At 49.7% G+C, this 25,775-nt stretch overlaps 1 long non-coding RNA gene across 1 annotated transcript in view; it reads left to right on the top strand.

Annotated features, from left to right (window-relative positions):
* The window catches only part of LOC113840255 (uncharacterized), a 53,286-nt gene extending 34,380 nt beyond the window's left edge, over positions 1 to 18,906 (top strand). Inside the window, exon 3 of the long non-coding RNA XR_011805886.1 lies at positions 17,098 to 18,906. This is a non-coding gene — a long non-coding RNA (uncharacterized lncRNA). The remainder of the gene's footprint in view (positions 1 to 17,097) is intronic.
* The last annotated feature ends 6,869 nt before the right edge of the window (positions 18,907 to 25,775 follow it).

Here is a 25,775-nt window from a genome sequence, read left to right as displayed (position 1 = left end):
CTTCCCACATAATTTAATGTTTCATGCTTCTTCGAGAGAATTCTAGTGTATCGTTTGGAAGGAAAAGTGTAGCTTCAAGAAAGGTTGCGATGTAGGTTGAGAATATTGTTAACAGAAGGATGCAGTCTCGGATCCCAGGAAACTAATTTATTTTGGTACCCAACTAACAATTCACTGATTTTTTTCCTGCTAAAAATGGGAAGTCTCCTCTCCTGTCAGTCTCTGCTTCGGCACGTAGCCCTGGCCCCTCAGTACCAGCGAAGCATCCCCAGAAATCCCACGCAGCTTGCTGCTGTGACCCACCGCTTGTGGGTCCTTTCACCCAGCCTCCCTCCTGCCTTTTTTTTTTTTTTTTTGACTGCTTTGCCTTAAAACCTGGAAGGAAGGAGCACGCTGGTGAAGAGCCACGGGGATGCAGGCGGTGAGAGGGGAAGAGGAGCCAACTGCGTGTCGCTGAAGGACTGTATGGCGTGGCCCGAGGGTGCCAGAAAGCAGCCCCCACAAAGCAGGGTCTGAAGCAAAAGGAAAATGCAGCACTGGGTGCCCATCGGAGGGACGTGCTGTGGCCGTGCAGGGTGACCTGGTGGCTTGTGCACACCCAGAGGGGCTGATTCATGTCTGGACATCAAGCAGAGAGGTGGTGGGTGGCAAATCCCACCGGAGCGTGTCCAGAAATTGTCCTAATTTGGCAGAGAGTCAGGGGATTTATCCCATTGGGTATTTTCTTAAATTATCCCAGCACAAATCATAGAAGAGCTTGGGGTGGAAGGGACCTTAAGGACCACCCAGTTCCAGATCAGGGATGCCACCCACTGGATCAGGTTGCCCAAGGCCTCGTCCTTGAACCACCTCCAGGGATGGGGCACCCACAGCTCCTCTGGGCAAAAGGAGCGCCCTGGCTGCAGGCAGGAGCCTGAAGAGACCCGAAATACCCACAGGAGGAATCGCAGGGCCTGGGAGCTGGCGTAGGACACAGGGAAGATGTTAAAGCCATCCCCTGAAGGACATCGGACACCACTGGGGGTGACAAACTGTGTAGGGTGCCAGTGGGGTGCCAGTAGGGTGCCAGCTGCCAGGAGCACGGCGCCCAGGAGCGCTCCGTTTTCCCCAGCTCCTTCCCAAAACCTGGCACCCTCTGCCACCACCACGGCTTTCTGTTTGTCAGGAGTGATGGCCCTTTTTGGCTAAGAGCAGAGCTGAACCGCCCAGACCAGTGCTCGGCTTTAAAAACAGCCCCGGCAACGTCGTGGGTGATGTCAGCTCGGAGGATGCTAATTAATCCGTGGTCCCTCTTCTGGCTGTTTCTGCAGTAACAGAGCAAAAGTAATTTTAGGTTGTGTATCCAGACTGCCTGGAGTTTAGTCTTTATTTGCTTTCTCTCCGCACGGCACGATTAAAAGAAAACACCGAAGGCTTTCTGCTCGGGGTGGGGGCACCCAGGGAGCTGGGTTTTGGGGTGCTCAGAGCCCAGGGCACCCCAACCACCCCGCTGCTGTGTTCATGCCAGCAGCACAGAGCTCCCCGACCCGCCTCGCACCCACACTTCTTCCCCTTTCCCTTCTGCCTTCCAAGTTTTTCCACGCTGGGTGAGCTCTGCAACATTCGCAGCAATGCTCACGTCCACCCCGTCTTTATTTTTCCATCTCAGGTGCCCAGGTCCCAAGCTCCCTGTACCCACAGGGAGGCCCCGCTCCCGTTGGGGTGACCCAGATCCCTTTGGCATCGCTGGGGCGCACAGACCACATCGCCCCCCAGGTCCTCTCCGCGCCTCCGTGCCTTAGGCCTGGTAATCTTCACTAATATTTGCAGTGGAAACAGCATTTTCCCGAGATTAGCAAACTTCACAGTGGCTTATTTGCAGCTTTTGAATTTGTAAATGAGGAAAAGGGCTGGGAAAAGGGGACTGGGGGTGATACGCAGGGAAATCTAGTTATGAGAATTTATCCTCTTCATTACAAGCCACTAAGATCTTCATCTCTGGTATTTAATGTACCAAATTCAATATTCTGCACATCGTTTGCATGTAAAAATAGCAATATCGTGTTTTTAAAAATGGAAGGGGTGTGCGAAAGTTTTAACTAAGCTACACATTTTAATGGCTTTTTTTTTTTTCCTATAAATCTAAGCTTTAGCAAATATTTTTTGAGCAAGAATAAACTCTTTGTAATAACTGAAGGTTTTTCTCCCATTTTTCTTCTCACGAATGTTGTATTTTCCTTGCACATGAAGCAAGATGCTCTAAGAAGAAAAATTATGAACCTTTAGGAAAGAGAGAAGATCTGTTGCCCTTGGTAGAGAGAAAATCAGCCTTGAAAACCCCGGGTTTATAAATGAAGAAAATGCAAGAATAATAAAAAACACGCGACCGAAAATCTAATTAATTTGAGCGAGTCGATAAGTTTCTGGTTCTGGATGCTGGTAACGGAGGGGGAGGGAAAAAAAAAATAAAAAAAAAAATAAAGAGGGATGCAAGGCTTCCTACTTGTCCCCTTCTCATTCAAAAAAAAATAAAAATAAATAAAATAAAAAATGGAAAAATCTTCATAGGTGTCCCATGCTGCGCTGTGCCATTTCCACGCGGTGCCATGGCCATGCCGAGGCTGTGCCCACCTGCCCCGGCCAGGACATCGCTGCCAGCACCCGCACCATCACCTGGCCTGCCCAATATTTTTTGCTGAGATGGTTTCTGCTGCTGGGGCGCGGTGGTGCTCACCAAAATGCCTTTGTGCCCAGCTGGGCAGGCCTGGGCAGCGCCTCCAGCCCCGCCACCCGAAACATCCCCTGGCATGGCACAGGGAAGCCCCCGCGGATGCGCTGCAGTCACGGCTTCTCCCGGCTTTACGGGGCTGCTGCTGAAAGCAAAGCACGGCCTGGCAAATGTAAAGATGCTCATTTTTCACCGCTGTATTTGCACGTAGCTCTTCAACGTGGCAGAACCAGGAGACTAATCCTGCGCCAGCCCTGTGCTAGCCCAGAGACACGGCATTTCAAAACCCTTCCTCGGAAAGTGATTCTCGCAGCACCCAATTAAGGGGGGGTTTCTGGTGAAAAGCCCTTGGCTGGGCTGCAGCTTGGTGCCTGCGCTCAGCAGCAGGGGCTGGCGGTGGGGCTGGGAGAGGGGCTGGGAGCGGTGCGGTGCGGCACGGGGTGGCACGGAACAGCATGGCATGGCACGGCACGGCATGGCACAGCATGGCACGGCATGGCACGGCATGGCACGGCGTGGCACAGCATGGCACGGCACGGCACGGCACGGCACAATACAGCACAAAACAGCACAGCAAGACACAGCCCAGCTCCCTCCCCGCACAGCACCGCACCCAGCCCCACACCTGGCCCGGTGCTGTGCGCCTCGGCGGCGGTGAGGGCTGAGGAGCGGGCTGCTAAACAAGATATATACACGATGTCAAATATTGGCTGCACACATCTAAGCCAATCACTTCTAAATAAATTAACCATGGCACTGCCTAATACGATCCACCTGCTTTCTTCCTCGTGTTGTTCCAGACCCTACCTGAACCCCCCTTTGATTAAATGTCAAAAGCTTGCCTTGTGCCTGCAGATTTCACTGAAGGCGGATAACAGAAAGGTTCCTCCTGTGACTCCATAAAACTGAAATAAATTCCACTGGCATCTTGTAAATTTTTATTTTCTACAATGACTGCAGGCCCCATCTGCGACCCAGCTGTTATTAGAAGGGAAAGCGTTGGCCCTTCTGCATTACAAAACAGCATAGAACAGTAATTGCCAGTGGAAGAGATTAAGTGTAGACACTAAAAATGTTTACTCGCAATGAATATGCATAACGATGGGTAGGAAACAGCACTGGAAGATTAAAAAGAGAGAAGGGTTTGTTTACAAGGCTGGGAAAAAAAAAAAGAGGGGAATGTCAGTTGGCCCCAAGCCTGAAATAGGAACGAAAAACCTTTGGGCAAGGCATTAGGGAGAAAAACAGATGGTTTGTGAACCTTTTATTAGATAGAAAAATCATTAATCAAGCCCAGGCTGGAAATGGCAGGGTTTTTGGTAGTTCATATTTTAGTTTATTTTTTCTTAAAGTGACAGTGTGCTGCTTTGTTGACAGTCAGCGGCACGGAGCCCCTTTCCAGGGGAGATGCAGCCGCTCTTCGCGCACGGCACCGGGAGCACGGCTAACTTGAGGTCCGCGCTCGCACCGAGCTGTTCCGCAGAGGAAATCCCTCAGCAGGGTTTCGCATTTCAGCACCTGTTTTGCCCGTACAGCGAGGCAATTAAAAAAAAAAAAAAAAAAAGGAAAAAAAAAAGGAAAAAAGAAAAAAAAAAAAAAAAAAGAGAAAGAAAGAATAGGAGAAGGGGGGGAAATCACAGCTTCGTTTTTTTTTTTTTTTTTTAATTTTTTTTTTTTTTGTGGTTGCTTTGTGCCAATTTGGGGGGAGAAATGTAGGGCACGAAAACTTCCGCAGCCAGCCTCATGAATAAGGAGCCATTTAGCAGAGCCTGTCAATACGCGCACCCTCAATCATGTCTCCCTCTTCCCTTCGTTCCGGGGCTGGCAGACTAAAAAATCGTCGAGTTTGCACAAGGGTGAGCCCAAGGGGAGGACGGCGAGGGGTTTGGCAACCCGGCCAGCCGCTCTCCTGGCCGGGGGCTCCCTGGCTGTGCCAAGTGGTGCCAGCGCTCGGCGCCCCAACACGCCGCTTTGTTCGGCGGCGCTCCATTTTAGCAGCACAGCCTGAGAGCAGGGCACTCCTTTCGCACTGCCTTCCCCCCCTGCGCCCTCGTCAACCTGAAGCGCTGCCTTGGGCAGGCATCGCCGCTCTGAGCCCCGCTGCTCGGCTCCTGCCAGCAGCCCCACGGAGCTGCCGGCCCCCTGCGCGCAGCGGGGCGCTGGGCTGGCACACGCCTGGCACCCCCATGGCCCCATGGCCCTGCTGTGCTCCTGCTTGTCCCTGGGGGTGTGCAGGTGTGTGATTTTGTGCAGATGCGTGTGCATTTGTTTGCATTTGTCCACGTGTGTGTGCATTTGTGCACGTGTGTGCGCATTTTTGCACGTGTGCATGCATGGGCGCAGTTGCACACATCATCCGTGCACATACATGTACGTGTTCATGTGTGTGCATACATGTACATCCATGTGCGTGCTTGTGCATGCACGTGCTGGCAGAAAAAAACTCCCTGCGAGGTTGTTCCAGGGCTCTGGGTGTGTGACACCACCGAGGGGGCCACCGAGAGCTGGGTTTCCCCTCGGGGTCCCCGCCGTGCCTGGCATTGCTGGCAACCCAGGGTGAGAAGGGGGCTGACGCTGCTGGATGTGGGGTGGGGGACAGCCAGAACTGCCCCTCCTGCCCCCCATATCCCCCTGGGCACCTCAATCAGCCCCGAGGGAGCAGCTAAAGAGGGGTGCAGAGCCCAATCCAGCCCCAGGCTGCCCCACGCCTCCCATCTCCTGGGGTGGGGGCGCCTCCGGCGTGGCTCTCTGCTGTGAGGAATTCCTCATTCATGTCGTTATGTTTAAATGATTAGGACCAACACAAGAGAAATTTCAAAAAGAAAAAAAAAAAAAAGGAAAGAAAAAAAAAAAAAAAAAAGAAAAGAGAAAGTCCAATCTGCGAATCCAGATTAGATCCCTCTGTATATTTATTTATTTAGCCCTGCTTTCCAGTTGCTGAGCTCCCTCGCGGTGTTGCCAGCCCAGGGCAAATCCCCAGGCTCCCGTGGAGTCCCCTGGCATTTGCATTGACATCCCCGAGATGGCCATTTGGCTTGTTAGCATTTAAGAAATTAAAATAAATTTAAAAAAAATAAATAAAGTAGAAAGCTCGGCTTCATCAGAACACCGAAGCAAGTAAAAGTTACAAAGGATGCCATTAGGAATGAACCGTGAAATATTTAGCAGCAAACTCAGGACCAAAAATAAAGCCAATATCCTTCTTTTGGGAATAAAGGGGAATGGTTTCTTTTTCCAATTTCTTTTATACCACAGAGGAGCTGCCCACACATTTCCTAATTCTTAGACTAATAACTCTGAGATGAACTTCCTAAAACATATGAGCTTCATCAGAGAAGGGGGGGAGGAAGGGGGGGGAGAATGAGGGGGAAGTACAAAATGATCTTTGTAAGAAATAGTAGCTGGGATTGCTAGCGTTGCATATGTTACAGCACATCATTAATAACAGTGATCAAAAGAAAAAGAACATCTTAGCAGCTGCATCAAATTATTATAGAAATTGGAATTTTCAAATGAGCTCGGAGTTAAAAAAAAAAAAAAAAAGGGAAAGAAAAAGGAAGAAGAAAAAAAAAAGGGCACCATGTACTGGAGGTCAGGTCACTTTGCAGAGCCACGGGATAATCCCAAAAGGTACTGAAAGGGCTGGGATGAAAAAGAGATTCTTCTTCCTATTATGGTCTTTGCAATATTGCTAGGCAAATTGTAGGGAGGAAAAATCCAAACCTCCTCAGAGCGACAGCGCCCGCCCTCGGCAGCCCCGGGACCAGGGCTGGGGACAAGCGGCCCCTGCGACCTCCACACCCCCACCGCCTCCACGTCTGCAGCAGAAACTGCTCCAGATTTTGGGGTAAACCCAGCTAAACCCCCAGCCCCCCGGCTTATGGCAGCAGCACCATGGCGAGCGGTGTGGAGGGGGCTTCGTGCACCCAGGGCTGGGCGGAGGGCGCGGAGCGCGGCGGCTCCAAGGCGGAGCTGGGGCTGGCAGGAAGGGCTGCCGAGCTCTCCAAGGATATCTCGCTCTTCCTCCGATAAAAGTTGGTGCTCATCCACGGATTTCATATCCCCCCTGCGGAAAAGCAGTGGGAGGGATGCGAAGGCTCGCTGGCGGGAGACGTGCGAGCCTCGTCCTCGGCCACAAAGCGTGTTTTATAACAGCGTTGCGCAAACGCGGGGAGCCCGTCCAAGCTCAGCACCCCCCCAACCTCTCTTGGGCGGCCTGAAGAATTTAATTCATGGAGAGATGGAGCAGCTTCCCAGAAAAGCTGCGCCTGGGAGCGGCTCGAGCCAGGCTGAGCACGCCCTGAACAGCTCCTGGTGGCCGCAAGGGGCACGGGCTGCGTCCCTGGGGGGCGCACGCAGCGCTGCCTTCTGAAGCAGGGGGTTCGCCCAAACCGCTCTTAAAAAAGTGCTTTTTTCACCTGTTCAGATAAGGAGAGATTTGGGATCCTTGCCCTGCATGCTGACGCTGCCCAAGCAGGGGGTGGGTTGGGAGGAATAAAGGTTTGGTGAAGGTTCCTCAATGGCCACCTGAACCTGTGGGGCACGGTCCCCTCCTCTTCCTTCCCCAGCTCCTGGGAAGGATCCGGCAGAGCTCCCCATGACACTGTAAAGCGAGGCGGTGCTCAGCAGGAGCAAAAGGTGATGTGAAGAAACTCTTTAATGATCCAGGTTTGATCTGGAAATAAAAGCCCTTCTTAAAAACGCCCTCCCAAAGCCCCCTCCCTTTCTTTTCAAGCAATGTTTTTATAATTCGAACCAGCTCCGAGGGCTCCGGTTACACATCTGCCTGCTGCATGTGCTGTTGCAGTCCATCTCAGCAAGCCGTAAAAGTACAGGTGTTTCGGTTTTAAAGTAACCATTTTAAAAATAAACTCCGAATGGGGCCTGCGATGATTATTTTTTACGGCTGGCCCCGCTCCCCCGGCAGCCCGTCCGCTCAAGGGTTAAGCGGCGGCGAAGCACCGCTCGTGACTTCATTGCTCTTCCATCTGGTGGGAACCCTGAAAACCATTTGTAAATTAATTTTTGACTTTGAATGCATGCTGCCGCATACAGTCAGCGCTGGATCCTGCACAGACAGCTTGCGCTGCTGCTCCGACATGTCTCCAGCGACGGGCTCGGCTCCCACCGCCTCCGAGTGCAGGAGAATGAAATCATTAAGTATGTATGTCCATCCTGCCCGCGTGCTTCTCCCCGTACTTTGGGCCGTAATTATCATCACATTCGTTTAGTAAATAATGTTGACACATGGTTCCGTAACAGCTGTAGAGTGTCCATCTGACACCCGCGCAATCCGAAGTTCAGCTCGTCGGGAGGAAGGACAGATTGAGCCGCAAATTTCTGCCTCTCCGCTTCTCCTCGCCTGCCTTCAGGAGGCTGGCGAGGAGGACGCGGGTTCCCCGCTAGCCCTGTCACAGATGAGAAAATCTATTATTTCCTATTAAATCCCTTCAAATAATCCATTCATCTGATCTTTGAGGAATGCAAAGCGCTCATTAATCATACAACTGGTGAGCACTGATTTACAGATTAATCTAATTAGACCTCATTTGTTTCAGGTGAAAGCAGCTATATTAACAACCGCTGCCCAGCGCACAAAGCCCCGCACATGTGGCTCCGTGTAGAAGTCAGGATCAATTACGGGATTGACTTTGTGGCGCTCGCGCCGCTCTCGTTGAGGCTCTGTCAACATTTCCATTACAAATTCAAACGCCGCTTTTAAGGGATTTATTACTCAGCCAGAACATCGGGTTGGCTCTTGGCATCCGAGATCTAAGCCCCGGGTATTTAGCGAAACCACTCGACCTGGTGGGAGCCCCCACAAGGGCAGGGGCAGGAGCAGGGCGAAGCAGCAGGGCCGTGGTGTCTGCTGCGGGGCTCTGAAGTCAGGCTTTGCCTTAGGAATGCCGATTTGGTTGAATTAATTTCTGGATTTCAGCCCCAGAGGGACAGGCCCTGGTGGGGACGGACCCAGGGACCATGTCCTTGGGTATGGCTGTGGGTGCTGAGCTGCTCCTGAGCAGCCAAACACCACCTGCAGCACCGCTGTAAGGCTGGGAGCTTGCCCCTTTATCCCAGGGAATGCCCTGGCTCCCAGGTGGGCAGAACAATCCCCGAATAAGCCCTGTTGTTCAGACTTTTGTTACGTGGCCCGAAGAGAAAAGGCTATCGGTGGCGCTTCCAAAGGAGCAATCCATATTTGTAGCCTTTTAGTTTAACAGATGTGTGCTTTGGGCCAGCCACGAGATTCGAGTGGAAACCTGAGCATTTAACTGACAAGGCAAAAAAAAAAATGCTAAGCCTGTTTGTGGGATGCAGAGAAAAAACCTGCCAGGGAAAAAAAAAAAAAAAAAAAGAAAAAGAAAAAAAAAACAACACACCAGAAATGCTTCCTATTTATTTTCATCAGCATCTAGGTAAATACATTGTAATGGGAATATTTAAAGACCTATAATCTTATTTACATTCTAAGCATGAATGCAGTTCCCAGTACATTGCAGACATCTGTCAGACAAACAGACAAGACTCTGCAAAGATATTTAAAATGCTCTTCTCTTAAACAGCAAGGAAGCTGTTTGGGGATTTTGGCAGGATAGCTGGGATATGACATGTCTTTTTTTATTCTTTTTTTTTTTTTTTTTTTCCTCCCCGTAGCAAATGATTCCTTCAGCTTCTTACAAGCAGGCTAAAGAAATTCTGTTTGATAGGGTATTTACTATGAAAATGGAAGTGCTAGCTCACGGACCGATCTAATTTGTCAGGTGTTTGCACTTCGAGGGCTGTCCTCTACCTCAGGTGTATTTTAAGGGTTTTTCCTCCCCCTGCCATCTCACCACAGAAATAGCACGGCACAGGGCGGTCACGTCAAGTGCCGTCAAACAAAGTGAAGTCTTTCTATTTAATGCACCAGGTCCTGAGAGGCAAACGGAGGGCTTAGCACATGGGGGATACGATCGCTTTTCCATGGCCTATTTTGCAGCCCAGCTCTCTGGAAGCTGGGTGAAGCTGCGAGGAATTTGCCTCATCTGTGGCCAGGTTTTTGTTCCTGCGGCCTTTACCTTCCACGGCACCTCCTGTCCTCTGGGAGGACGAGGGCTGGCAGGGAGGGCATCACCATTCCCTGCTGTGCTTCCTCTCGCTATGACAGCTCAGAAAATAACCGCTATTTTGGCACCACCACGTGTCCCTGCCGAGCCCCGTGCCAGGCCTGCTGCTCGCAGAGGTTCCCCAAAGTCGCTGGTGTGCCCACAGAGCACCGGGGTGGCTGGGATGGCCCGGCAGGCCTGGGCTGCTGACGATTTTGCCGCGCTCCTCGAGATCTCCTCGGCGCCTGTTTTCGGCGGCTCGCCACAATATTGCTGCATAATTTGGAAGTGTCTCCTCTTCGTTTTTTTGGATGCGAGACTTAGCAACAGGGAAAGGTGCTAAAGAGAGACAAAACTTGTGTGGGTGGCTGGAGATTAGCCATTTGGAAATCCACCCTTGTCTTTGTACCACAAGCTGTTCCCCTGCTTCCACTCCAATCGCTGCGCCCGGGAGCAGCCGCCGAGCCCCGGGGCGCTGCCGGGAGCGGTGGGGCTGAGGAGCCCCTCGTGTTTCGGTGGCCCCAGGGTGCTGATAGCTGGGTGCCATCGCCGTCCGTGCTCGCTGCCCCGTGCTGGGACGAGGGATGCACTCAGCCTGCGTGCCCTGCGCTCGCCAGCCTCGTTGGTATGAAACCCAGAGCTCCTCTCGTTAAACACCGCCGAACGTTCCCTTCATTTCCAAAGACAAATATGAACAGAAACACAACCAAACATGTACTGTATTAAAATCATTGATTCACAATATTTAAATTTCCAGCTAGCCTCCAATTAGCAGGCTTTCCAATATTTGAACAGAAGACCATTTTAATGCAATTACAAACACATTTTAGGCATCTAAATTTTTTGCATAATTAGTTCCCCATTAAACTATTTATGTAGCCCTTTTTCCATCAGAAACAGAGAAAGCAGAACAATTTTATTCCTTACTGTTACAATAATTAACTATGCAAGTAGAACAGCATATTAATAGAGTATAATTTGTTTACATTTAAAAGAAAATTGTGTTAGATTAGCATAGCAAAAGACTATTTCCATATCCAGGCAGTAATATGCAGGCCTAATAGCAATTTACAGTGTAGTTAAAGAATATTATTAATAAAGTAATACAGTGTAATTCTGTTTGCCCCCACCATATTTCACAATGTCCTTAATTACAGCTAATTCCATCGAGACTAATTTGGGTGTTATTAAGCAGTAGACACAGGCATCTTAAGCGCAACCTTTGTTAATCACGAAGTTGCAAAGTTAGCGGGGAGCCCCCTCCTGCAGCCCAGAGCAGGGCACGCGTGCTTCATTGTCACGGCCACTTGTCCCCTGCTGCAGCTGGGTCCCTGCTGCCCCGTGCCCTGCTCCCCAGTGGCACTGCTCCCGCGGTGCTGCTCCTTGTGCTTCCTTGCACCCACTCTTCTGACTGCTTTCTGGCTCAGAACTCATCCAGCCAGCACATGGCCAGAGTTTTAAGCCTGGTATAAGCAGGCTATCGGCTCCCTGTCCCCTCGCAGCAGTGTGAGCTCTCCTAGGAGCAGCCAGGTCACCGCAGGTGGTGCTGGCACAGGAGCGGCTATTCCCAGTGGTGCTGCTCCGGTAAGGGCTCTTATTTGTGCCGCAAGCTCAGCTCGGTACATGCAGTGTGTGTTTCCGCTGTGAGTCAGCTCTTCATCGTGAATCATCGTTCACAAAAAGTCCCCTGCGTGTCTGTGCGTTCTTCCTGCCTCTCCTGCCTGTTCCCACCTGGTCTCACCCTGCTTCTCGCACCAGGGTCAGGCCACCCGGGGAAGCTGGGCTGCCGCAGAAACATCTCCGCGAGGAAAGAGAGCAGAGGTGACTTTCTGCAAGGGCCCAGGCATCTCATTTTCCCCGGTGCAGGTGGGAGCCACGGGGGCTTGGAGTTTATCCTTTGCTTTAGCAGGAGCTGCATGTCCCTCGCAGCAGTGTGCAGCGGTGTGCTGACCCCAGCTGTGTATGACACACTGTGGGTACCCACCACGTGTGTAACGTGGACCCGCATGGGGTTTTTCACCTCAGTGGGCAGTATGAGCTATAGCTGAGTGATGATGAGTTTCAGAAGTGCAGCTGAAGAGCCACGATGGAGAAAGGCACCTCAGAAACGCGGACGGGAGCTGTCGGCTGGCCCACAGCAGCACCGACCGCCTGTTCGTGGTGGTAACACAGCTAAAAGTGAAGCAATCAATGCCACAGCCACACACCAAAAGAGCTACATCAATGTGATCTGCTATTTTTGTTTAATTAGCCCTCTCTGTTGCACATGGGATAAAAATCCCAGTGAGGTTATCTGGGAGAGAAGACGGTGGCAATGCCTCGGGTGCCAGGCAGTGCTTGCCCTTCGGGGTGGTTCCCTGTGGGCTGTGTGCTGCCAGGGCAGCTCTGAGCTCTTGTGTTTCATTTAGGCAAATCCTTTTACTTCCTTGAGCAGCTGCCCAGAGTGCTTCATTGGGTGAGGTGGGTTTAGCATGGGTGTTGCAAGAGTCCCAAGAATTCCCCCAAATTCCTTCTGTATTTGTGATAGGAGGGACATAAACCAACAACCCATTTTCCTCCCTCCCTCTCTATATATCCTCACAAAGGCAATGGAATTACAGGGAGAAACATTCCCTTTGAGCAGGAGAAGGTTATTCCTTCTATGGGCAATCAAGATGTTTTCTATTCCCATATTTAGATGCACATCAATGCACTGGATTAAATTTCTCCACATGCCAGTATGCCCCAGCATATGTTTTCAAGGCACAGCATCCACATCCCATCATGCTAAAATGATTTGTGGCAAAATCGCACAAAGCCCAAGTAAGCGATTCCTTAATTGTGCTCTTGAACTCAATTACACTCTTGCTCTGCAGTCGCTGCAAGCCGGCCGCGGCCGCTGGGCTGGGGGAGCATCTCCGGCCTTCCCTTGGGCCTGCTCCCGCTGCTGGCCGCCATGGCAGGGCCTGAGGGGCTGACAGGGCCTGAGGGGCTGCCGGGGCCCTACAAGCTGCTGGACCCCAACCATCTTTTGGTGGTGGCAGCCCCAGGCCAGGCACTGCTCCCTCATGGGCCCTCTGCCCCTGGCAGTGCTGTGGGGCTGCGTGCGGGGCCGGCCCGTCCTCCCCACCAGGCTCCTTCCCGGCAGAGCTGACGGCCACAGGGAGGGGGCTGCAGGCAGCTGTAGGTGTGGGGAGTTTCATCCGCACAGACACAATTAATTGTGGTAACCTAAAAAGCGCATGATTAACGCCTGGCGAGTTAGGCGTATCTATTTAGTCATCCCAAGTGTCCAGATAAATGACCTTTGTTTCAACACCAGAGCCAAGCTCCCATTCAAGTACTGGCTAATCCAAAGCTCAGATAAACTCTTTATATCAGAAGGGCTGTTATCTGCAGCACATTTCTCTCAGCATAGCTTTTACACAGTTCTCCCTTTTTTCTCTTTTATTTTTTTTTTTAAATGTTATTGTCTTACTCTCAGTAGAATTTTCCAAACAGGGCTCAGAGATGTTCATCTAAATCAAAGACCGAAGAGACCGCTGGTAAACACGGTTCAGCAATTATTTGATCCGCCAAAAATGAAACAAAAAATAAAGAAAAGGAAAGAAAGAAAGAAAAAAAAAATAGAAAGAAAAAAAAAGAAGAAAAGAGGAAAAAGAGGAGCTAGAGAAAGAGAGAAGCCATAGCTGTGTCTTCATATCCTGCAGATGGCTAATATTCATATGTAACTGTCAGGCGTATCACAATGCCAAGCTCAAAAGCAGAGTGCATCAGCTTGTTCTTGCATCTGAGCCATTAAACCCAATGGGTCTCGCGCAGAAGGATCGCAGGCTGCACCCGGAGCTGGCAGCCTCGCACCTGCAGCCGCTTCCAACAGCTCGGAGGCTCCGGAAAATGGGAGAAGCCTAAGGCAGCGTGAGGCTGGGGGAGCGCTTCCCGCGCTGGGCTGTCAGGAGAGTCTGCTCCGGGAGGTGGGAAATTCGGGAGGGGAGAAGGGTTGCAATCCGTCCCCGCCTCCACCTTTAGGATTCCCAAATGCTGCCGCATGTTTCAGAGCTGCCAGCCTCACCTGCCTGCAGCACACGACCCAGGGGGGTTCGTTTCTCTCAGCCTCCGCTTTGTTTTATTTGTGGCCCTTGCTTTGGTGGCACGTGAAGTCAATAAATCCTGCCTTCCTGAAATAATAACAGAGAAATGGAGAACAGGACCAAGCTGGTAACAGGAAGACAGAAGACAAATAGAAGAGAAACACACAAACGCTGTGCTGCAGCAAGAGGACATGCTTCCTCGCTCCTCCAGGGAGGGGATGCTGTCCCAGCCTTTGTTTCCTCCTTACATTTTAAAAATGTCTTAATTTGGGCCTCAGACCCTAGTTCTGGACTACTGCTCTCTTTATTGTGGATCTCCACTGTGGAGAAAATGCTCACATTAACCCAGGCATGGTCATCCAGCTCATCTTCAGTGCCACTGTGGCTTTCTGTGACTTTGTGCCATGAAGTCACAGCACCAGACGGCTCAGTAGGACGAAACGCCCAGGATGTGGGCTAGGAAGATGCTGGGGAATTCCCCCTCTCCATCCCTGTGGGCCTCCCTGGCCATGCTGGCTGTGTTGAGGAGCTGCTTTGTCCCACCACAGTGCAGGTGGCAGCAGGAGCTCTTCCTCCTCCTCCTCCTCCTCCTTCTCCTCCTCCTGCTCCCCAGGTGCAGGGACTTTCCCCAGGCAGTCCCTGCAGGGCAAAGCAGGGCATGGGATCCACGTGGCTGCAGTCCCAGCATCGCAGGGCTAGCAAAATATTGCTCATTCCTACAGCCCAGATTTCCCAGCCTTCGAAGTGGCTGCTGCAGCCCCATCTCTCTCGGCTCTCCGGTAGTGCTGCCAGCTTTTACAGGAGCCCGACACCATCTTTCCCCAATAAATTCTCCTAACGATGAAATTTTAATCGCACGCAAAACAATAGGCGCAATTTTCTTTTGATTTTTTGCTTTTCGTAGTGCCCTGTGTTGCACACATCCAGCACAAAAGCCGCCTTTGTGTAAACGCTGGCAGCATCTCCACAGCCCAGAGCCGGCAGGGTCCCTGACAGCCTCTCCACCTGCACGGGCGGCCAGATAGATGGACAGACACCCAGACAGACCCCGTCCCAAGGTGATGTGTGGGGGCAGCCGCAGCGAGGGTGTGCAAGCCCCCAGCAAACAGCCGGGGCACCTCGGCTCTTGGACAAGCTCCCCACGGCCCCTCCTGCTGGTCCCAGTTGCACCATTTTCACAGGGGGGAAAGTCCCAGCACTGCAGGGCACCTGGAAAATCGCCTACACGAGAAATCCCCATCCACTGCTGTGAAACCTGAGCGGCCAAATACCCTCACGGTGCAGCACACCGCGTCCGGTGGGGCTCGTCCAGGGATGAATTTGGCCTCACGCCTCTTTGTCAGTGTGATTTACTGAGAGAAATTTATCTCCGCCTTCAAGTTCATCCTCCCTCTCTGTTTTAATTATTTCTAGGTTGGGATGCTAAAGGTTTGCAGCCATCAGAATTGCAAAAGTATAAGAATTAATGAGGAAAAGGGAGAGCTAATGTCCACATTTTGTCTTTCCCAGCACTGGGTTGATATTCATCGCTTGGCTTTGAAAGTAATTTATCTGGATTGAAAGCATGGAAACAAACCCAAACCGGGAAACCCACCTCAGCTTCTTCTCAGCTCAAATTCTTAGGCTATTTTATGCCTGATTTTTTTTTCCTTTTTCTTTTTTCTTGGTATATAAGGACTTAAAGTATGGATGGGAAAGGTTGAATACGTATTGAAAAAGTTGTGGTTTTTAATCTTTCTAGAACATGATTTCTATGGTTTGGGATTTCTTTTTTTTAAAGCCAAGAAATATTGTGAAGACTAAGTAAAGTGTTGCCTTTTTGCATTCAAATTACATTACTAAGACATTTCTAAATAATGTATGCCGATTGATATGGTACTTCAGCAAGTATTTTGTACTGTCTTGTGGGCTAAAAAATTGAATTACCTTTTGGTAATTTGATACATCTTTAATTAGCATCGCCGTTTAATCCAACAGCACAGCAACATGACAATGCCTCTTCTCTGGTGAGAGCAGATCTAAAGACATACTTAGTCCACATCTTTCTCATTTTTTGCTGATGTACCACCCCATTTTTTTTTCTTTATAAATACCTAGGTGTGATTCAAACCTTGCCTCAAAAGGCAGAAGCACTGCGAATAGCCACTGCTCCGCCGGGCGCTAAAGCATATTACGGAAACCATGGAATGTGTCATGAAAGAGTAATTTGACATAAGCTTAGGAGTCCAAAAGACCTTTCTGATGGCCACAGATAAAAAAGCCGACACAAGGGATATTGGCGAGGGCTTAGAGACCCAATCCTGCAAAGAGCAGGTGCCCGCAGATAACGCTGCTGCCTGGAGGGGGCTGCTGGAGCGCTGCGCCTCTGCCCCTGCCCGAGGTGCACAGGTCACAAATCCTTCCCTGCCTCCGCTTTTACCCACCAGACGGGAGTTATTCCCTTCTTCTGTGCGGCTCCAGAAATACAAATAAACCCAGACGGAGGCTGGGCTCTTTAGAAGCCAGCGATGTGTTAAGTAGTGTCTCCAAAGCACACAGGCACTTAGAGAAAAGCGGTTGTTTAGGTGCTTTATCTTGCCCTGGTCCTTTGTGGGACAGAGTCTGGAGGCCGAGCTGTACCCATGGTGCTGGGCAGGGTGGTGCTGGGCTGAGTTATTTGGCTGCTGCCTGCAGCAGAGGAGCAGAGGGACGGGAAGGGGCTGCAAGCACTCGGAGGCAAGTTTGTTTCCCGCTGTACGGCAGCCAGAAAAGCAGGTGATTCCCCAGGCACCGGGTTGCTATGAAGAAAATTAATAATTAACGCCACAGAACAATTAATGCTGTGCTGGTTGGAAGCGCTGCTGTCGCGGGTGGCACTGCTGTTAGCAGGGGGACGCAGCACCACAGCGGCTCCTGCCCGCAGCGCCCAGCCACGGGGTGGCAGCTCTGCGGGGTGGAGGTGATGCTCTCTTCTCCTCTCCTTCTTGGCCCCATGTTTTGGATGCTCTTTTCTGTGATTTTGCTGCCTGTGGCCTGTTATTTCCCTAGGAGCTCGTTCCTGGCTGACCCATCCCCAGCAACCCACTGGGGAAAAGGGGGACCCGAGCAGGGTAACTTCCCGCCTCATTCAGCATTTTCGAATAATTCCAATCCTTCCTTCCCAGTAGAAGGTTTTTCTGGATGCCAGCATTACAAATCTTTTCTTCCTTTCTTTTCTTTAATTTATCTCTTTTCCTTTTTTTTTTTCCCCAAAAAGATGCTCTGAGATACGCCGATTCCTCCCAGTGCCAGTTAAAATCTGCCTCTGGCAGCAGCACTTCCCCGGTGACATTTTCAAATGCCTGAAGAGGAGTCACCGCGCCGCCTGTCAGATTTCCGCGAGTGGACGCCGTCGGCAGCACGACAGAGCATCTTTTCTTCCCAATAAAGATGTGCAAAATTATCAAGCCCGAGTTAATGTGGAGGTTGGAAATACTTGTCCCAAATAACAGGATAGTTTACAACCCGTCTCTACTTTTGACATGCTGATATCCTCAAATAGCAACAATAAAGCTTCTGTCTTCTTTCAAGATATTTGTCATCTTTTGATCTGAAGCCAGAAAAAATTGAATTCTGGGAGATCAAAACTACCAAACTGATAGCTTATATCCTCAGCAAGTGCTTATCAAGTGTAATCCAGAAAGATGGCACATTTCAAAAGTGACAATGAATAAAGTTCAGCTCCCTGCAAAAAAAGTAAACAAACTTCAAACAGCGGTGGCTTTAGCAGCCCATCAATTTCCTTCTAATACCGTGCTAAATAACGGCTCTTTTCTGCTAGTCTGACTCGCAGGAATTTTCAGTGAAATTAAGGCCACCAAGGCCCTATAATGTGTGGTTTCGAGGAGAAGATGACCAGTTAAATATCTCATAAACCCACCCTGCTCTGCTGCAATGGTGCCACAAGCGGCACCATTTGCTGTGGGACAGCCCTTTGGGAAATCCTTGGTGTAAAACACGCTGGGATGAGTCCTTCCCCTCCCTGCTGGAGGGATGCTGGGCTCTGCAAGCAGCCTGGGATAGCCGCTGCGACCGTGGCTGCTGCCCCTGCCCAGCCTCAGCCCCACTCCATCTCCAAACTGCCCTCGCCCAGTGGCCACCCCTGGTCCCCCTTTATTCCTATCCCACTGACCCCAGTGTCTGATCATGGGTCGCACCTGGAGAGCATGAAAAAAAAATAACATGGGAAAACGGCATTAAAAAAAGTCTAAGAATTCTTCAACCCCTTTTTATCAGCGCTAAGGCTACAAGGCAGACAGAGGAAAACAAAGTCAGCAGTGGTTGTAAATTGTCTGGAAACCATAAATTAAAATTAAAGAGTTCAAATATGATATAAAATCATTTAATCTGGATGATTTATGCTCATTCTCAGATGCAATTATTTACTAACGCTTCTGTTTATTGCTCTTTTGACTTTTTTAATTACTGTATTCCAAAAATTCAATTACCGAGTGTAGTATATATTTCAAGCAATAGTATTGTAAATAAAAAGAGAACCAATTAATAATGTGCTTAGTCTAGCAAAGCTAAATCAAGTGTAATACAAAATGCCTGGGAACTTGATCAAGGGCTGAACGCTGGTGGAGAAGACCCCATCCCGTGGCGCAGGGGCTGCACAGGCGCACGTGATGGGCTGTGGTGTTTGACCAGAAGCCTGGGCACTGCTCAAGGATCTGGGACAAATTATTGGGATTTTGGGTGCTGGCTACCCCAAGGGTTGCCACATGCAGTGGCAGTGCCCTGGTGTCTGTCTGGTTGTCACCAGCTCTGAGCATCCTCTGTGTGCGGGGACAGCTCGGGGCAGGGTTTAACTTTGGGAATGTTTTCATAATAAATATTTTTTTCCTTTTATCTCGTTCTGTCAACAGACTTTGACATTACTAGAAAAATCAATTTCTAGTCACCTCAGGAAGATTGTTCAACAAATATCTCGTCTGAGACCTTTGCTTGTAAATGATATTTGCTTTCTCTCTCTATAAATATATACACACGCTGGTACAACAGAGACAAAGGTGAGTGTTTATGCTGCACAGGATGCTATAGGTGGGCTGATATAACATTATTCTGAAAGAAAAGCCCGGCAGAGTATTTTAAAATAGGAAAGATGCATTTTTCCATAGCCTCTTTCTCCGAAATGGCTGGATTTATTTTTTGACCCTTGGTGCACGTGTGTACGTGGGGATGGGGGCTCGGGGACTGGCCCCAACTGAGCTCAGCTTGCTCCCATGTCTCAGGTGATCAGCGCTGGCAGCGGCCCCTTTTCACCTAAAAATAAAAAATAAAAAATGTTTGCTGCCGCGTGTGGAGCTAATTTCTCTTTCTGCATCGTGTGCCCAGTAAATCTATCATCCCGCAGCCTGGCAGCTCCAGTATTTCACATGTAACGTGGTACAAGAGGTAGTGATTTGTGAAATGCGAGAGCTGCTCTGTCTGTAAGGCTGCAGCTCTCATAAAGCTGGGGGGGGTTTAAAAGCCGTAAGTAAAACTTCAACCAGAACGGGAGAAAGAAAGTGCTCTCCAAATCTTCTTCTGTCCTCAGGACAAAAAAAGAAAAAAAAAAAAAAAAAAGAAAAAAAAAAGAAAGAAAGGAAAAAAAGGCTTATAAACTGGAATTGATTCTTGTAAAACCTTCATAAAAAATAAATCCAAACATTTAGGAACATCTGTTGTGGAGCACAAGATTTCTTTGAATGAGTCCAGCCTCGGAGGTGTGTGACTGGGCACCTCCTCTTACAAAGCACCTTCCTGCTGGATTCTGGGCTTTGCAATATTAATCAGGATTAATCTTTAACTCATAAATAATTGTATGATGTATGAGAACAGCGTCTCTGCACTGAGCCTGTCAGGCCGAGGCATGTGCACGGGTGGGCGGTGGGATGCTGCAAGGTTTTGCTGCTCATGGTGCATGTGGCTGTGAGTATAGGGGACACGGATGGGACCCAGCCCCACAGAGAGCACAACCCAGCCCCTCCATGTCCCCATATCCCAGTGTCCCCATCCCGTTCCCAGGGGCCAGATCTGCTGGGAGCCACCCTCATGTGGATGTGGTGGGACATCACATCACACGCTGGCATGTTCAGGTGCCCAAATCTCCCAGGTTCCTGCTTTTAGTGGGTCTGCAGGGTGTCAGACCAGGGGAGCAGAGGAGGCTTTCCTGCACCTCCTATTTATTAATGGGACTCATATGGCCGAATCCCTGCGTGCCGCGCTGCCCCTTGCATATCCATATGGTCCCGAGGACTCCAGTACGCCGTGTGTCTGAAGGTACTGAACGGCTTAATTAGAATATTAAACTGATTTACAGTTCCTAAATAATAGGTATCATTAAGCTAACTCTGCTCAAAAAGGGGCTTGACACGTGTACACTTCTAGCCGTAACATATGGAGCAAAATCCTGAGCAGTCAGCAAAGAGGCGCAGCGGCAGCTTGAGGCCGGACATCGCGGCCCCGCAAGATGTATGGATGCAGGAGAGCAGAGCGAGCCGAGGTGAAGGGTATCCTGCGGAGAGAGCAACCTCAGGTGCTTGCTACCGGTGCATTTTGTAAGGACAGCCGAAGGGCAGCGCATAGGGTTTGGGTGGCTACGGGGCGCGTGGGCTACCCCGAGCGCTTGCAGGGGCTCTCACCCCCCAAAATAGCTGATCCCATAGGCAGGGTTGGCACAGGACTGCGAGGTAACACCAAAAGCTGCCAGGGACAAAAAGAGAATCGTTTGCTGAATTTCCCTTTCCCTCGCTGTTTCTCCCCAGAATTGCTCACTCCTCTTTGGAGTCCCGTCACGATGCAGAAATATATTTAATTTTTTTCACACACATTAGCTAATTTCGCATCAGAAGATAGCAAGACTGACTTTTTGAACATTTTAGCATGAACGTTTATTCTTCCAAATTAAATTTTAAAGGTTTCGCTCCTCGTGCAGAAGAAGCCCCTAAGGGATGTTTGCACTAAAGGAGCAATTTTTATGGAAAAAAAAAGTGTTTCTCTCCCGAACTTTGAACAGAAACTAGAGGAGAAACCTGGAAGGGGAGGGAGAGGGGAAGTGTTACCGACTACCAGGCCTCAGTGCAGAACACCGAGAGCCCTTGGATCCTCATCTTTGATCAGAAAATTTCACATCCAGGCTCTGCACTGACGTTGCGTGCCTTGTAAAACCCAGCGCTACCAAGGGCGAAAATGGAAAAAGTGAATTTTAGCAATGGTCTGAGGATGTCTAAGGGTGGAGAGGGGGGGAGGCTGTAGAGTTTTCTTTGTGTTTACACGAAAACCATTCCAGATGGTGGTTAGGAGGAATTTACACCCAGACCAGATGCAGCCTGGGTCGTCTAGACTTGTTTCTGCTGCGGGACAGACGCAGGAGCTTGTCGGAGAAAAGAAGTCCCTGAACCAAGGATTTCATTACAAAAAGTTATTATCAACTAAATAGTAATCGTGCTACCTGGCTAGAAGAAAGTATTAAAAGATATTTACACTTGAAAAGAAGCAATTAGTAGTAGTTCAATCACTACAGAAAGTGCCAGGACAGGACAGAGGAGTGAGTGTAAATAGATAGAGACAAGAGAGATTTATTATTAAATTAAAGTCACTTAATTACTGCAAATGTTAAATATGCAGTTTTCTGACATTTAAATGATATTTTTCACCAAAATTAAAATGAATTGTCCACTCTGAATTCCCACTTCTTAGACAGCATGTAAATGTCAGTCCTAAATTAAAGTTAACTAGGATCGGTGTCTGCTATCCATTTCAAAAAAGAAAAAAAGAAAAGAAAAAAAAAGAAAAAAAGAAAAAAAAAAGATTTAATTAGAATCAATAAAGCACTTTTTATTGAAGTTTCCAGCCTGTGCTGGATTCCGAGCACACGGGAAGCCGCTAACGCCAGCCGCCCGAGGATCTTAGCAGCTTCGGGTCAAAGGCGAGCGCTGCCGCCCCACCTGCACCGGCTGCGGGGCTCTGACCCCCACCAGCACCACCGAGCTGCTGGAAGGGGACAGGAATGGGATGGGATGGGGATGGGGACGGGATTGGGATGGGGACGGGGGCGGTGGCAGGGGTGGGGGGGCCGGGAGGAGCGGATAAGTGAGAGCAGACCCTCGGCGGGACAAGCCAGCAACGCCGCGCTGATTTACACCAGACGAGAATCTGCTCCCGCGCCTTTTTTCTTGCTGTGTGTTTTTGGATGGGCTCCATTCAAGCTGTGAGGTAAGCACACTGCCTTTTGACTTGCAATTAAAAACACTATTTTTAACTTAAATACATCCTCTGAACTCCTCAGAGTGTTTTCATAAAAAGAAATCAAAACATATCTACCCGTGCTTTCAGTTAAAAATGATGAAAAGCCCTTTAATCCGCAAATGTATATATGTTACTAGGGCTTTGATTAAACAGTCTGTCCCTGTTCAGAACATTTTTCCCCAAATGTTCTGCTGACTGGAGGTGTGCTCGAGCACACATGGCCACGTGCTGGCCTGGGAGGGCGAGCAGCGCCCATCCTCACAGCTCTTCCTTCAGGCACCAGCTCACCTCCTCACGCTGACATCTCAGCTAAAGCAGCTTTTTCATGTTGCCAGTCCACTTTATTTATTTTTTAAATCATTTCTGCGAGCTGCACGACTACTGTACTCATAATCACCGCCGCGTGGAAGTGATTATATTAAAGGCCTTTTTACAGTGCATGCACTCAGATCAAGATGTAATATGCATTTCATATCCCCTGACTCCCTGTCCTAAAATAGAGACAAAACATTCTGTAATGTCAGATTGCTTTGAATTAGTTTTAATTTGATTAGAAATATCCCACAAGGCTGCCCTCGTACGTAGAGATTATGTATAATTAATGCTGTGATCAATTAGATCTGAATTGTTAGTCCATCAAGAAGCAATAACACGGGCTCTGATTTTCAAAGAGTTTTCCCCTAATCGTCTTGTTCTAGGGCTCTTTATGATGAGACACAAAAGCTCCTAAATTAGGACAACATGGTACTGCACACATTCGGAAGAAGCATCCCCGGGTTGTTGCTGATGAACACGTATGGGATATGGCAGGCCAGCCCCGATGCCTCGTATAGGGATCCGTGCCCACCCAGCCCTGCTGAGGCTCCCTGCTCTGACTCCATCCCCGGTGCACTTCCAGAGTATTTGGTGCAGATTAAAATTCAATTATTTCCCCTCTGTTGGGGGCTGATGTTTGCGGTGTGGCCTGACCTGACCCCAAGGCCTGGTGCTGTCCCCAGGCCCCTGCTGCGTGTCCCCTCGTGCCAAAGCAGGTGGGCATCTACTTGAGGTGGCAGTGGAAGGACGCGGTCAGAAGATGGCAAGGCTGGGACAGACATGAAGTGGGCAATGAGGACAACCCCATTTTCTTAATCAGTGAACCCACACGTGGAACCCAGTCACGCTGTGGGGTGATGCGGCCATTTGCAGAGTCCCGGTCCCCATACTGCAGCAGCCAGCTGGTGCAAGGCTTTGTGGCTGTGTTTGTGAACGCTGCTGTGATGTCCCTCACGGGCTCCCCAAATCTCATGGCTGGGCCGTGCCAGCTCATGGCTGACCGGTGACTGCGGGGCAGCCCCAGCCTGGACAAACACACAGCGAGCGGCCTAGGCCGGCCAGCGGCTGCCAGCAGCACACCCCAGTCGCGTGGCAGACATTTACGACTTATGAAGGGCAAAAGGTGATCAATCCGAATCACACATCGCCCATGAGTAATCCAGTCAGCTCCTTTTGCAGCACAATTTTGCTTCTGGCACCCCCCGCACCCCTCTGTGCCGAGTGCCCCCTCTCGCTGCCTGCAGCAGCGGCTGGAGGTCGGGGATGCGCGGCGGGGAAGGCACCCGGCCGCCTCCCGTGCATTTTACAAATGCAGCAGAAATATCTCATCTTGGATTCACAGATGGTGGAGGAAGCCTACACCTGGTCTCCGCTGGGATTTAAACCTGTGACCTCGGAGACGTGTGAGAAAAATATGTCAGCACTCTTCCGCCGAGGCTATCGCGAATAATGCGCCAAGCTGCCACGCGGCGAGCAAGGTGCAAGATCGCCCTTCTGAAGTTGTAATAAAGTTGTGTACTTTAAAATGCGGATCAAGGTGGGAATTGTATTCCAGCGTGTTACACGAGAAATCTCTAAATAATTCATAGGAATTTATTATTCAATGAGTAATTCCTACAAAAGCTAAAATCAGGCAGTTGAAGCCCTCAGGAATGTTTTCCTCCTAACTGCTACACATGTCAGTCTGCGAGCCGAGGTATGAATATTTTAAGTACGACAACTTTTTTTTTCCCTTTTTAACAGACTGTATGTGTCACTGCAGGCCGTAGCCAGAACTGGCCGAAACTCTTAATTTACACCCTGTGAGGAATGATAACGTTCTGACACTTGCTCCAGGCTGGAAAAAAAAAATGTATAAATGTTTTTAAAATTTCTCAGGAAAAGGGATTTCCCCACCGACTCTTTATTTTTTGGGCTCTCCTCTGTTTTTCGGGATTGCATCTCAGATGTTGTTTTAATTTCTGTGTGCATAAGACATGGAGTGCTTATACTGCACCGCTGATCTCAGTCACAGGACCGTGTGTCCGCACTGCCTGTGGCAGTTCCTCCGTGTCCCTAAATCTGCAAATTCAACACCGAGTGTTTGGGAAGGACTGGCCTTTTGTGAGGAGCACATCAAGCCAAAGGATCATGTCATCGGCTGTGGATTCGGAAACAAAACAATAAATGAGGCTTTCAAATCATTCTAGAGTGATGAAAAGTACATTCTTCTTGGGAGGGTAAAATGTTTCTATCGATATCTAATTGCAAATTTCCTTGATGATTGATAAGCAGGATGCAAACAAAAATAAAATAATAATAATAAAAGTGCTATGCTGTATTCTACACTGACAAACTAAGTGCTAGTATGTCACATCATTGTGGTAACAGGAACACAGAAGGAAAGCATTAGAAAAATTGAAATGTTTAAAATAGCAGAATAAAACTTTGAATACATATTTTTGCTTTGAAATCTTTCTTTTCTTTATAATTTCTTTTTGCCGAGTGTGATGTCCTGACAAAATTGGTTTTATCCAAACTGCTTTTTCCTGTGAGAAACAATTTCAGTCAGCGTTTTCCTGCCCAGCCTCAGTCACAACGTGTCGTGCTCTCGGAGCTTGCTGAAAATAGGCAATAAAATATTTCACTTGAGGCTTTTGAAGCTTGCAGCTGGTTCAAGAACACCTTTCCGTGGTGCAGTGCCAGCGGCTGTGGGCTGCACCCCGCGCCCGGGGCCACCCCCTGCGGGCAGGACCCCGGCACCCAGCTGGCCCCACAGCCCCCGCACCGCGTTTGCCTCCGAGGAAATTCTTTCCCTTTTCTTGTTTATTTGCTTCTTCGTTTCAGTTGTTTGGGTGTTTTGGACAGCACGCCCAAACGGCGTTTAATCAAGCATTTCCTGATGATGTTTTTTTTCCATTTTTTTTCCCTTTTTCTTTCAAACCCTGTAAGAAAGGCGCTGCCCCATGCTGGTTTCTCATGCCCTGTTGGTGTTCCCTGGAGCTCCAGGAGCTGGGGCGATGCTGCCCGTTGGCTGCAAGGTGCTGTGGTCCCCACGGGGATGCTCACAGCACCTGCCTTGGGTCCCTCAGGAGCTCACCCAGCGTTTGGTGCTGGCAGGGGACGTGCCACCACACGCTGCTACTTCCAGGAACGGGGTTTGCTCTGGGGTCTGGTGCTGCAAGGCCAGCAGGAGGACAACCTGCCTGGCTGAAGGTGGCCCTGGGCCCAAACGCCCTAAAATTACTGCTCTGTGAGCAACGACCTTGCTAATGATGCACAAACTTATTGGGTTGTGCTGGGGGAGATGCAGGTTCCATGTGTTAGAGGTGGAGGTGTGTAGGTCCCACCCCGAGGACACCCAGTGCC

This window comes from Anas platyrhynchos, chromosome Z (assembly GCF_047663525.1).
Source record: "Anas platyrhynchos isolate ZD024472 breed Pekin duck chromosome Z, IASCAAS_PekinDuck_T2T, whole genome shotgun sequence".
NCBI classification, from domain to species: Eukaryota; Metazoa; Chordata; class Aves; order Anseriformes; family Anatidae; genus Anas; species Anas platyrhynchos.
This window is presented reverse-complemented; position numbering and strand designations above follow the sequence as displayed.